Source organism: Spinacia oleracea, chromosome 4 (assembly GCF_020520425.1).
Source record: "Spinacia oleracea cultivar Varoflay chromosome 4, BTI_SOV_V1, whole genome shotgun sequence".
Taxonomy (NCBI): domain Eukaryota; kingdom Viridiplantae; phylum Streptophyta; class Magnoliopsida; order Caryophyllales; family Amaranthaceae; genus Spinacia; species Spinacia oleracea.
The window spans coordinates 102,185,902-102,195,751 of NC_079490.1; the positions used below are offsets into that span (position 1 = coordinate 102,185,902).

The 9,850-nt window shown below is 31.9% G+C and overlaps 1 long non-coding RNA gene across 2 annotated transcripts; it reads right to left on the bottom strand.

Moving 5' to 3' along the window:
* Nucleotides 1-5,214: 5,214 nt before the first annotated feature.
* Nucleotides 5,215-9,349, bottom strand: LOC130459837 (uncharacterized). Of its 2 annotated transcripts, none has more exons than XR_008919505.1 (8): nt 8,911-9,349; nt 8,258-8,327; nt 8,062-8,110; nt 7,841-7,907; nt 7,239-7,339; nt 6,415-6,474; nt 6,097-6,178; nt 5,215-5,760 (listed from the first exon to the last, which is right to left on the bottom strand). It is a non-coding gene; the product is annotated as an uncharacterized lncRNA (long non-coding RNA). The 2 variants fall into 2 exon arrangements; XR_008919504.1 differs by having other exon boundaries at nt 8,900-9,348.
* Between the last annotated feature and the right edge of the window lie 501 nt (nt 9,350-9,850).

Sequence of the window (9,850 nt, forward strand, 5' to 3'; positions counted from 1 at the left end):
AAGAAATTAAACGTCACAAGATAGATGGAGAAAATGCATATCATCATCAAATTCACAGAGGAATAAATCACTTGATTAAAAGAGGGAGATTTATAGTATTTACCTTAATCATCACTAAAAGCATCTAGAATGGCTTGAAGTTTTCCCTCAAATTTTTCTTCAATTTCATTTAAACGAGTAGTGAAGGTTCTGTTTTTTGCTTCCACGTGTTTTATTCTTCCTAGTAACACTTCATTAACTTTTCCACCTTGTTTTAACTTCATTTCAAGGTCAAATCGGTTTGGTATAGTTCCTCTTAAATCCTTAGGCTTGATAGAACCACCATAATCAGCCACACATCCTTTATTTTGCCTCCCAAAATATTCTTCGATCTATGACATCAAATACCTCCATCTCAGGAGTTTCTAGAATTATCTTCTTGATCTTTTCCTTTAAGAATTAAAAATCAAGTTAGTTGCAAACAATTTCAAAATCCTCTTATGGAACTTAAGAAACAGAGGGGAAGGAAGATACAATAACATGTATTTCCGCAGTTTCGGGCTTCTTTAAGAAACGTTTTGTTTTGTGAGTGTCGAACCAAAACTTCTCAAAACTTGGAGGATTCTCATAACTTCCACCCTACAAAAATTCTATAAATATATCACACTTCTAGAAAACAAAGTAATTGATATAAATATTATTTTTGTATGGATGTCATATTACCTTGTCAGACGTTATATGTCGAATTGACTTACGTCGCGTACGCTATGGAGTTAATAAGGAAGAAAAAGTAAACTGATTTGGGAAATTGAGGGAAAAGTGACATGTAACACTTTATGACCGCCTACAACAGGTTTATGACCTGTTAAGCGAATTAAAGTAGTTAAGTTATAAATTTTGGATGATTTAAAAAAATCTCATATGTAGGCTTAATAAAAGAAAATCGGCCAAAAGTTGAATTAATATTACCAAATTTTCCAACCATAAATAAAAGTAGGTAGTTGATATTCCACTTAATACTCCTTTCATTTCATAAATGTATCAGTTACGTTTTTAAACATATGCTAACTTTGACTTAAAATTTTTACAAGTAAATAAAAAGTGCTACATAAATGTTACTAAAGTTATGAAAATAGAGAGAAAGGGAGAGAGAGGAAGAGAATAAACAATCACATATATTATTGTAGAGATCAAAGTAATATATATACATACATCACAAAAGATAAGGATGTCAGGGGTATAACAGGCATCCACAATACAATATATTTATAACACTCCCCCTTGGATGTCCATTATCTAAAACAATACAATGACCTTGTAATGTACATAAGATGATTCCACATTAAAAATCTTACTAAGAAAACCCTGTGAGATAAAGACTTAGTGAAGGGAAAGATTACATCACTCATCATAATACACTTAAAATGTTGCATCGTTAAAAACCTTACCTAGAATACCCAGTGGGACAAAACCATTGTTTAGGAAAAAAGAGTGCAATGCGTATTTCTCCCCCTAATAAATACATCGCTTGTGATATTCTAGTGCAATGAATCTAAAATTATTGAATAAATTTTCAAATGTACCAACAGGAAGCTCCTTGAAATTGATTCTCCAATATTTGACTTGATTTTTCAATTCTCCACTTGAATAGTTGAGGTGAATATTTATGTCACCAATATTTTGAAAGTAATACCTCATTAGATCAACAAAGCTTAACATGAGATAAATACATTTTCTTGTATATGATAATACAAAATGTATCCTTACATATTGGACATATATAATAAACCTTTATCTGGAGGTCATAAATGGTAGTAATCATCAATGTTGATGAAAATTTATCTAGTCATACTTTCATGGCAATACATGATAAATAATAATATCACCGTCCAACTTAGGATATATATTATATAACTAATAATGTAATTTATGGTTCTTTTGGACCATAAAATAAAACTCAATGCAAGGACAATACATACATACTCTTATCTTAAATTTTGAATTTACTCATATTTGTACAAGAATTCTTTCGTGAATAAATTAATGTGTATATTTCGTAACTTTCAAGTACTTAAGCTACTGATTGAGAACTTGAGATGACATTTTAAAAACACTCTTTTAGAGTTTTGATAATATCTCATCAATGTTGTGGCATTCATATGTCAAACATAAAGGGCTAGATGTAAAGAGTATCATGTATATGTTCTTCAAGAACTCTTCTTATTTGCATGACTCATAACATGTTATTAAACCAATATTAAATATTTAATTTTCAACTACTTGCCCAATGAAGCAATAATCTCCTCTTATAAATTTTCATAAAATTGCAAATTCGTCTTACTATTATTTGGATACATATTCATATACGGCATCATAATAGTTTTGAAACATGTAATATGAAATTATAACTGGATAAATCAAAATTATACCATGATAAAACATAAAACAAACTAAAAGTATGATGAATGATGCATTTACCTATTAACTACACATGTATATTTATGCAAGACTCAAAATGCAAAACACTGTACAATGTAGATATTTCAAATCCAAAATTTGTTGGACTTCAGGTTCATGATCTCATTTGATTATTATAGTTATGTCTACATCGAAATAGACATAGATTTACGATCCTCTATTCAAAGTCCATTTTTTCTCGCATATGCATTATATTTCGGTTCCATCATCTACCGGTATCATCAAAGTTCTTCACACATATATTTTACATGCTATTCATCAATCAATGATATCTGAATACTTATTCAATAGGTACCTTCATATTTTCTCATGGGCCATCTATTATAGTACAGATATCTATACCACTTTAAGGGTATTTCATACACTATATATTAGTGTTTTCTTTATTTTTAATAATATTATCAACTGCGCTATCTTGCCTTTTTCATATAAATAAATCTATATCTCATCACTATGTTGGAACTGTACATATAATATACACTTCAAGTGTAATTCAATAAATATTGGCAAGATATATATATCGATCTCAACACTTAATATATGTAGCATCGAGCACTATGACCATTATACATCTTTATGACTCTAGAAATGTAAAATTTAACATAATTAAGTCATAGATATTTATGTCCAAATATATTTGGAGGACATAAAGTTGGAATGTACACTTTATCATATGGGGATCAATCTATTATCTTTCAATTTTTCCAACTTATTCTAGCTTGTCTCCCCCTAAGTTGGGAAAATATTTTCCATATATATTATTGGGCATAAAATCTTTCACCAACTAATAATACACTTTTGAACGTGTATTTTAATAAATGTTTCATACTATCGTTATCTTCTGGAGATTAATATTGATCATGGGGAGTAGATGCAATATGCAGTTATTTTTCTTCATATTTTCTCTTTTCGTGCCGACGTATGCTTGCCCCAATAAAGAGATTTACGATACTTAAATAAATCACAAAATACTTGTAAACTTGTTGGTGATCTTCAAATCACCTACTATCATTCTGGTTAACTTCAGGTCACTTACTATCATATCATTAAGCAAGTTTTCAAAGTCATTAAGGTCTCTTGTATTTATTTTCTCAATCGATTCATTATAACTTTTCGATTGAAATACAACTCAACCTCATCATTATTTCTTGCCTTTGAATATGTATAACATATGAGGGAGCGTCAGCACATAAACTTTTATTTGACAAGAATTTTCAAATTCTCATGACGGGTGTTCTTAAACCCGGATGACTTGGATTATCACATCACTAGTCTTATAAGCACGCGATGCGTGCGAGATTATACACAAACTAAAATTATAGATGGAAATATTAAAGAGGCAAACAGTTTTACAATTCAGTTTGTTGAGCGTGGCCTTCTATTTTCTTGTTGAATAACATGTTGAACGGCCAGGAATTTTCTGTGTGTGGATGAAGTTCTGAAAGGCTTTGTTTAAAGAGTATGTTCTCATTTTCTCTGACCACTATTTTAGTTAAGGTGGAGTCGTGAAGGCCTGCGAGAGTAGGAAATTTAACGCATTAGGATGACCTTGGCCTGGATGATTTAACTTCATTTGTTACACCTACGCCATATTTCTCCCCCTCTCTTTTATCTCCATACTCGAATAATCAGTGTTGATAGCATTTATGAAAGAATATATTAGAAAGTCAATAGTCTTTAGCATTTATTTTGTAATTAAATTATTAATTCGGTTACCGTAATTGTAGCTCAATTACTTGATTGTAGGCTAATTACATTTTTGTAAATATGGCAGTTTTGTCATCCTAATCAATAAAGAAATTAATGTTTACATTATCAGATTATAAGAAAAATCAAAGCATAAAAAAGAACGAATGAATGACTTTGAGCTAATACTTTGTCATGATCCACTTTGAACGAATCTCTAGCACTAAAGAACGACTTTATATGTACAATTAGTTCGAATCTCTAGCATATATGAACAATTAGCACTAAAGAAATAATTAGTTTGTTTTCTATTTACCTGCATTATAAACGTTTTACTCCAGTTTATATATATCTGGCAGTGGGTTATAATAAAAAAGAACTAATGAACATATTTGCCTCCCCCTTTTAATGCCAGAGACAGCTGCGGTTTATATATATTTTTTTTTAATAATTTGTTTTTTAATTATCTAGGATATAATGGATAATTTCAAGGGGACACCAAAAGTGGTTTTACGAAAATAAACTCAGCTCTTTAATTATATAATAGAGATACATATATAATATCATATAAAATATTTCATTCGATAACTGCTTGTTATCTTCCCAAAGTGATCAATGTAATTATAAAATATTATAATTTGGAAATATTCTGATGTGATATAATGACACAAGCTTGTGTCTCATTTGTAATAGCAAGAAAATCTAACAAAACTTATGAAAAGATAGCTTATACTCTTCTAGAGTATTAATTGTAATTATGGTCCATATCAATTTCAATAAACATATTCATCTTTTTTCATTTTCACGATGACGTCAATATCATAAACTCATACTCGTGTTCATAATTTATGAACAAAAACCTATACCACATTTAACATCCATGTATCGTTTTAATCCATATACAACTATTTTGTAAAGTTAAAAGCTATCTCCCCCTAATCCTTGCATATTTTCTACTAGTATTTTATGCACGCGATGCGTGCGGTGCGTTCAGAATTTTACAAATATTAAGCACTAAATCATTCGCAAAGTTCATATTTTGCGATAGGGGGTCATACCATACTCGTAACCTTATATGACAAAAAACTTAAAATAGAAGGAAGCGATACGTGCGGATTATATAAAAAGTTTAAATTGTATTACAACCACTAAATATAAAATTAGATAAAAATATGTTCACAAAGTTCATATTAAAAAATTAAGGTTATTAGATTGGAGGTATTGGAACTGTGCATGTAGGACGTGTTGAGACTGGTGTGTTGAAGCCTGGTATGCTTGTTACCTTCAGTCCTACTGGACTGACTACTTTGTAAGAAGTTTCAGGAACTTTCTGGATTTCTTCTGCATTAGTTACTTCTTCCTTCTGCTGCACAGGCTTGAAGATAGTTCATGGGGGTGACATGGCAACTTCTTTGTAGGAAATTTCCTTTGAAGCCATTGATGCAGTAAGAGTTTTCTTCGATTGAACTCGAGTTCTTGATTTTTTGGGTGGAGAAGACCCCTTCAAGCTCATGGTAAGATTTCTTGAGTTCCTCCTTTTGCTGCCGCTGCTTCTATCCGTTTGAAGTGATCCTCGTTCAAGCTCATTTCTCCATAAAATGCTTCATAAAAGAATCCCTGTCCAGTAAGTTGGAAATGTTAGAAAGGGTGGTAGACAGATAGACAAAGGCTTGGAGATGCATTAGGGTAAAATCATCATACATAACAAAGAAAATAAACAATATAGCGTTATGGAAATATACAGGTGATACAATATACAGGTGATAAACTCGATTGTTTATGTGCAAAATAAAATTGAAAGGGGGAGTAATATCTAACTACACCAATATCGCATAGTGCATTTAAGAACTATGTGAAGTCAGTCTACAGACACATAAGTAATTATAATGCACAAATCTAATCAGAAAGAGTAAGTTAAGTCATTCGACATAGTTATAACGACAGAACAGATACCTTTGAACACCTATGTTTCTTCTGAGCATCTCCGCCCTTAGGATCATGATCAGGACTAATAAAATCAAGGAGATCTGATACACTGTCAAATGGACCAGGTTTAAATTAGTCAATACCTTAATAACAGACAAACTGGTTTATAGATTATCAGATTATCAGACACACTGGTTGCATCAATGTAAATCTGTTGTTGGAGAAACAAAGTAGTCTCAGCCTAAGTGCAAACTCATAATTCTAGTTTACAAACTTTTAATAAACTTCACCTGTATTACATTGGAGTTGTAAGCTCCTACAACAGTTGAAGCAATAGAAACTCACCGGAAGATACCTTAAAACATTCTTCATGATAGCCATAGTACAACCTACGCAACCTGCTCTCTGTTTCATCAGAATAAACAACAGCTGTTAGTGACTGCAAGGTAAATATTCTGATTGTGTTATGCTTTTTTGTAAAAAGATTCGGCAATTCTGTTAAATGAAATGAACTGCATTGCAGAAATAGAGTCTTAACAGCTGCAGTATTCTGGCGACATCATATTTCTAAGAAGTACACGGTTTAACATGGTAGCATACAGAAATTTCAGCAATGTGGTATAAGACATGTATGATGCAAGAAAAGAATTATAAATTCAAAATCAGTGTTTCATTCATAGAGTTATAGTTCTAGAATCTATATCGGATTTCTTGAAAAGTACGCGAGCTAAGAACCATCCAATAAGCCAATCAATCATCCAAAAATCAAATTACTACAAACCCCAGATCAGATTACTCCATGTTTGACGAAAATAAGAACTCATATTTATCCATTAAATTCCAAAAATTTCATAAAACAACAAATTTGGATCATATTTTAAATCCTGGAAGTTTCCCAAATTCTCAGGCATTGTAATGGTCTTTGTGTTCCAGTTATCTCAAGGATTTTATGCCCATTTGGCTTTGGCTAAGAAAATGATCTAGAAGTTAAGTTAGTCTTACCTGCAAGAACACATTCCCTCCCCCCTCCATCTAGTCTGGCTACCTATAACTGGGTCTATTTAGATGTTTGGTGGTTCATAGACTTCCTACTTTGTTGAAGCCTGGACAGTTTTAATAAAGTGCATCCACAAACACTGCGAGAAGAGTAGACTGAGGATGGACATTACCAGGAATTCCATACATGTGAGTATGCCAATTTCCTCAAAATCCTATCATCAAAAGTCTGAAGCTCCATGAACGATTCCATTGTCTCACCAATAGAAACAATCTGCAAACAGATCATATTGCATTGTAATACTACCACACAAAGTAAAGAAATATTACAATGAGATATAAACAAATCATATTACATTGTAATCGTTTGTTAACTTAACGAACTGTCCATTTGGGAACTGAAATAAACAGGACACTTGCAAGTTTCATCAATAATAAAACAACCATAGCAAGCAGGCATATATACACTTTCCAACTGATCATCGCAAAGACTACCAACCAGAAACGACCAAAAATAAAGGTTATCCAACATCCAAGTTAGATATGGTTACATATGAAGCACCCATAATAACCAAGGTTATCCTACGTCTTCCTGACAGTCACAATAAATTGAAAGATATGCCAATACAATCAAAGGGCCCAGGAAATTCATTGTGAAAGAAAAAAAGAGAGCAAGCTCTAGATAATTAGTGGATGCAAGATTCCAATTTACTTTTTGCATGAAAAATACAGAACTGTAAAATATTAAAAATAGAAAAGAAAATGAATGCAGTACCTTGCGAAAGGCATTGTTCACGGCGAGCATCAAGCTTACACTGGTTCAATTTCGCCGGCATATTCGCCTGTTACATAAAAAAACTCCATTGTCAGACCAAAATCAAACAAATTACAATATGAAATAAAAATAAAAATTCGAACCGAGAAAGCAAAAGCCGAGAAATTAAAATTGAAGCACACTAAAGTATGAATTTACAGGGCGGGGTAAAAGAAGAATACCACTTCACCAGGCAGAAAAGCTCTTTATCTGAATGGTCAAACGAAACACCTGAAACATCAAAATTAAGAGAATTTAGTGACGGAAACGTAAAATTAGGGTTTTGAAATCGGGTTTTTTGGAGAGATTCAAGAGTAGTAGTTCAAATCAATTAAAAAAAATCATAAATTGAAAACAATATAAAGAAAAAGAACGAACCTGGAAAGTAATCCCCAAAATTCAATCAAAAATTCAATTATGCGAAGACAACCCAGATCATTCTTCAACTCTGAAAAAAAGAAGTCATGGATACACTCTAAAGATTAACAGCATTTCATAAGCCTCAAAATACAGAAAAAATTATCATAAGTCTTGGATGTCTATGATTATTAAGTCTGGAATCAAATTAAGAAACAGCATTTCACGATTTTAGTCCATGATTGATAGCTTCAAAGATAAACTCGTGACAATCATCTCAACCTAATTATTCCAAATAACTATTTTGAAAATTTTCAACGGCAAAAGACGCATAAATTGTCATGAAAATGGCCAAAATTAGCAAAATTATTACGATCAAACAAATTGAAATTGCAGCGAAATTAAAATATCAAATCATAGCAATCGAAATCGCTAATTCACTTAGGAGGAAAATAGGAAGGCTGAAATTTGAGCAGGTAACTTCTACTGAAGAAATTAAACTCCCAAAATGCAGGGAAATCAAAGACTAATCAGCAAATTTCCAGAAATTGGGATTAGTCAAAATGAAACAAAGACATTTCAACAAATCACATATTAACAAACAAATTCAACCTAATTTACAAAATACCCAAGCAATCAAGAATTTCATATACTATTATTCACCTATGTTGTACTTCTCTTCTCTGGTGATGTTGAATTTGGCGAATTGCTCTGTACTTCTCTTCGCTGGTGATGTCGTACATCTCTTCGCTGGTGATGTTGAAGGGCAGATTTCGAACATATAGAACTCGGTTTACTTTGGAAGGTAGCCGAGTGGTGGCTTTTCTCAAGCTGATCGACATTGATTTAGGGTTAGAGTTTGAGAATGAGGTTTTGCTGCGGGGAGGGTTTTCGAAATTTGGGGTTTTTTTTAGGGCTAGAGAGGATGGGAATGAACGAAGGAAGGGTAGACGATTCTATTCGGGATGAGAGGATTTGAGGAAGACGAAGAAGATCCAAGGAGAGAGAAAACGGGAGGAAAACGGGGAGGAAGGGTTGAATGTACGCTCCTCAGATTGAATGAGCTGTGTAGATGAGGAGGGTATTTTGGACATTTAATTTGGGGACACGAAAAGTTAATTTACTATATTAACCTCAGTTGTTCTTTTATATAATAGAGATTCTTAACTATTGTAAGAGAAATTGTTCTCCCCACTAAATACATCTTATCATAATCTATTCTCATTGATGTATGAGAGAGAATACATATACTTTAATAACCAGTTATTTCCTTCGGGAATATTGATCAAGAAATCAAAGCGATTATAATATATATATATATATACATATATATATGTGTATATATATATATATGTATGTATGTATATATATATATATATATATATATAAAACTTTTATATTGCTCCACGAAACATTAGCGGTTACTAAAATTAATATTGCCTGCTATATTGCACATCAAATCACGCGTATGATCATGAAGCAATGATAAACACTAGTTGATCATTCAGTTAATATTTTGCAGAACGGCTGCAAGAAGTATGAAACACATCAAATAAACTCTGTAACTAATAAAACAAAATAATTATTATAAGCATAATAATCATGATCAATCAG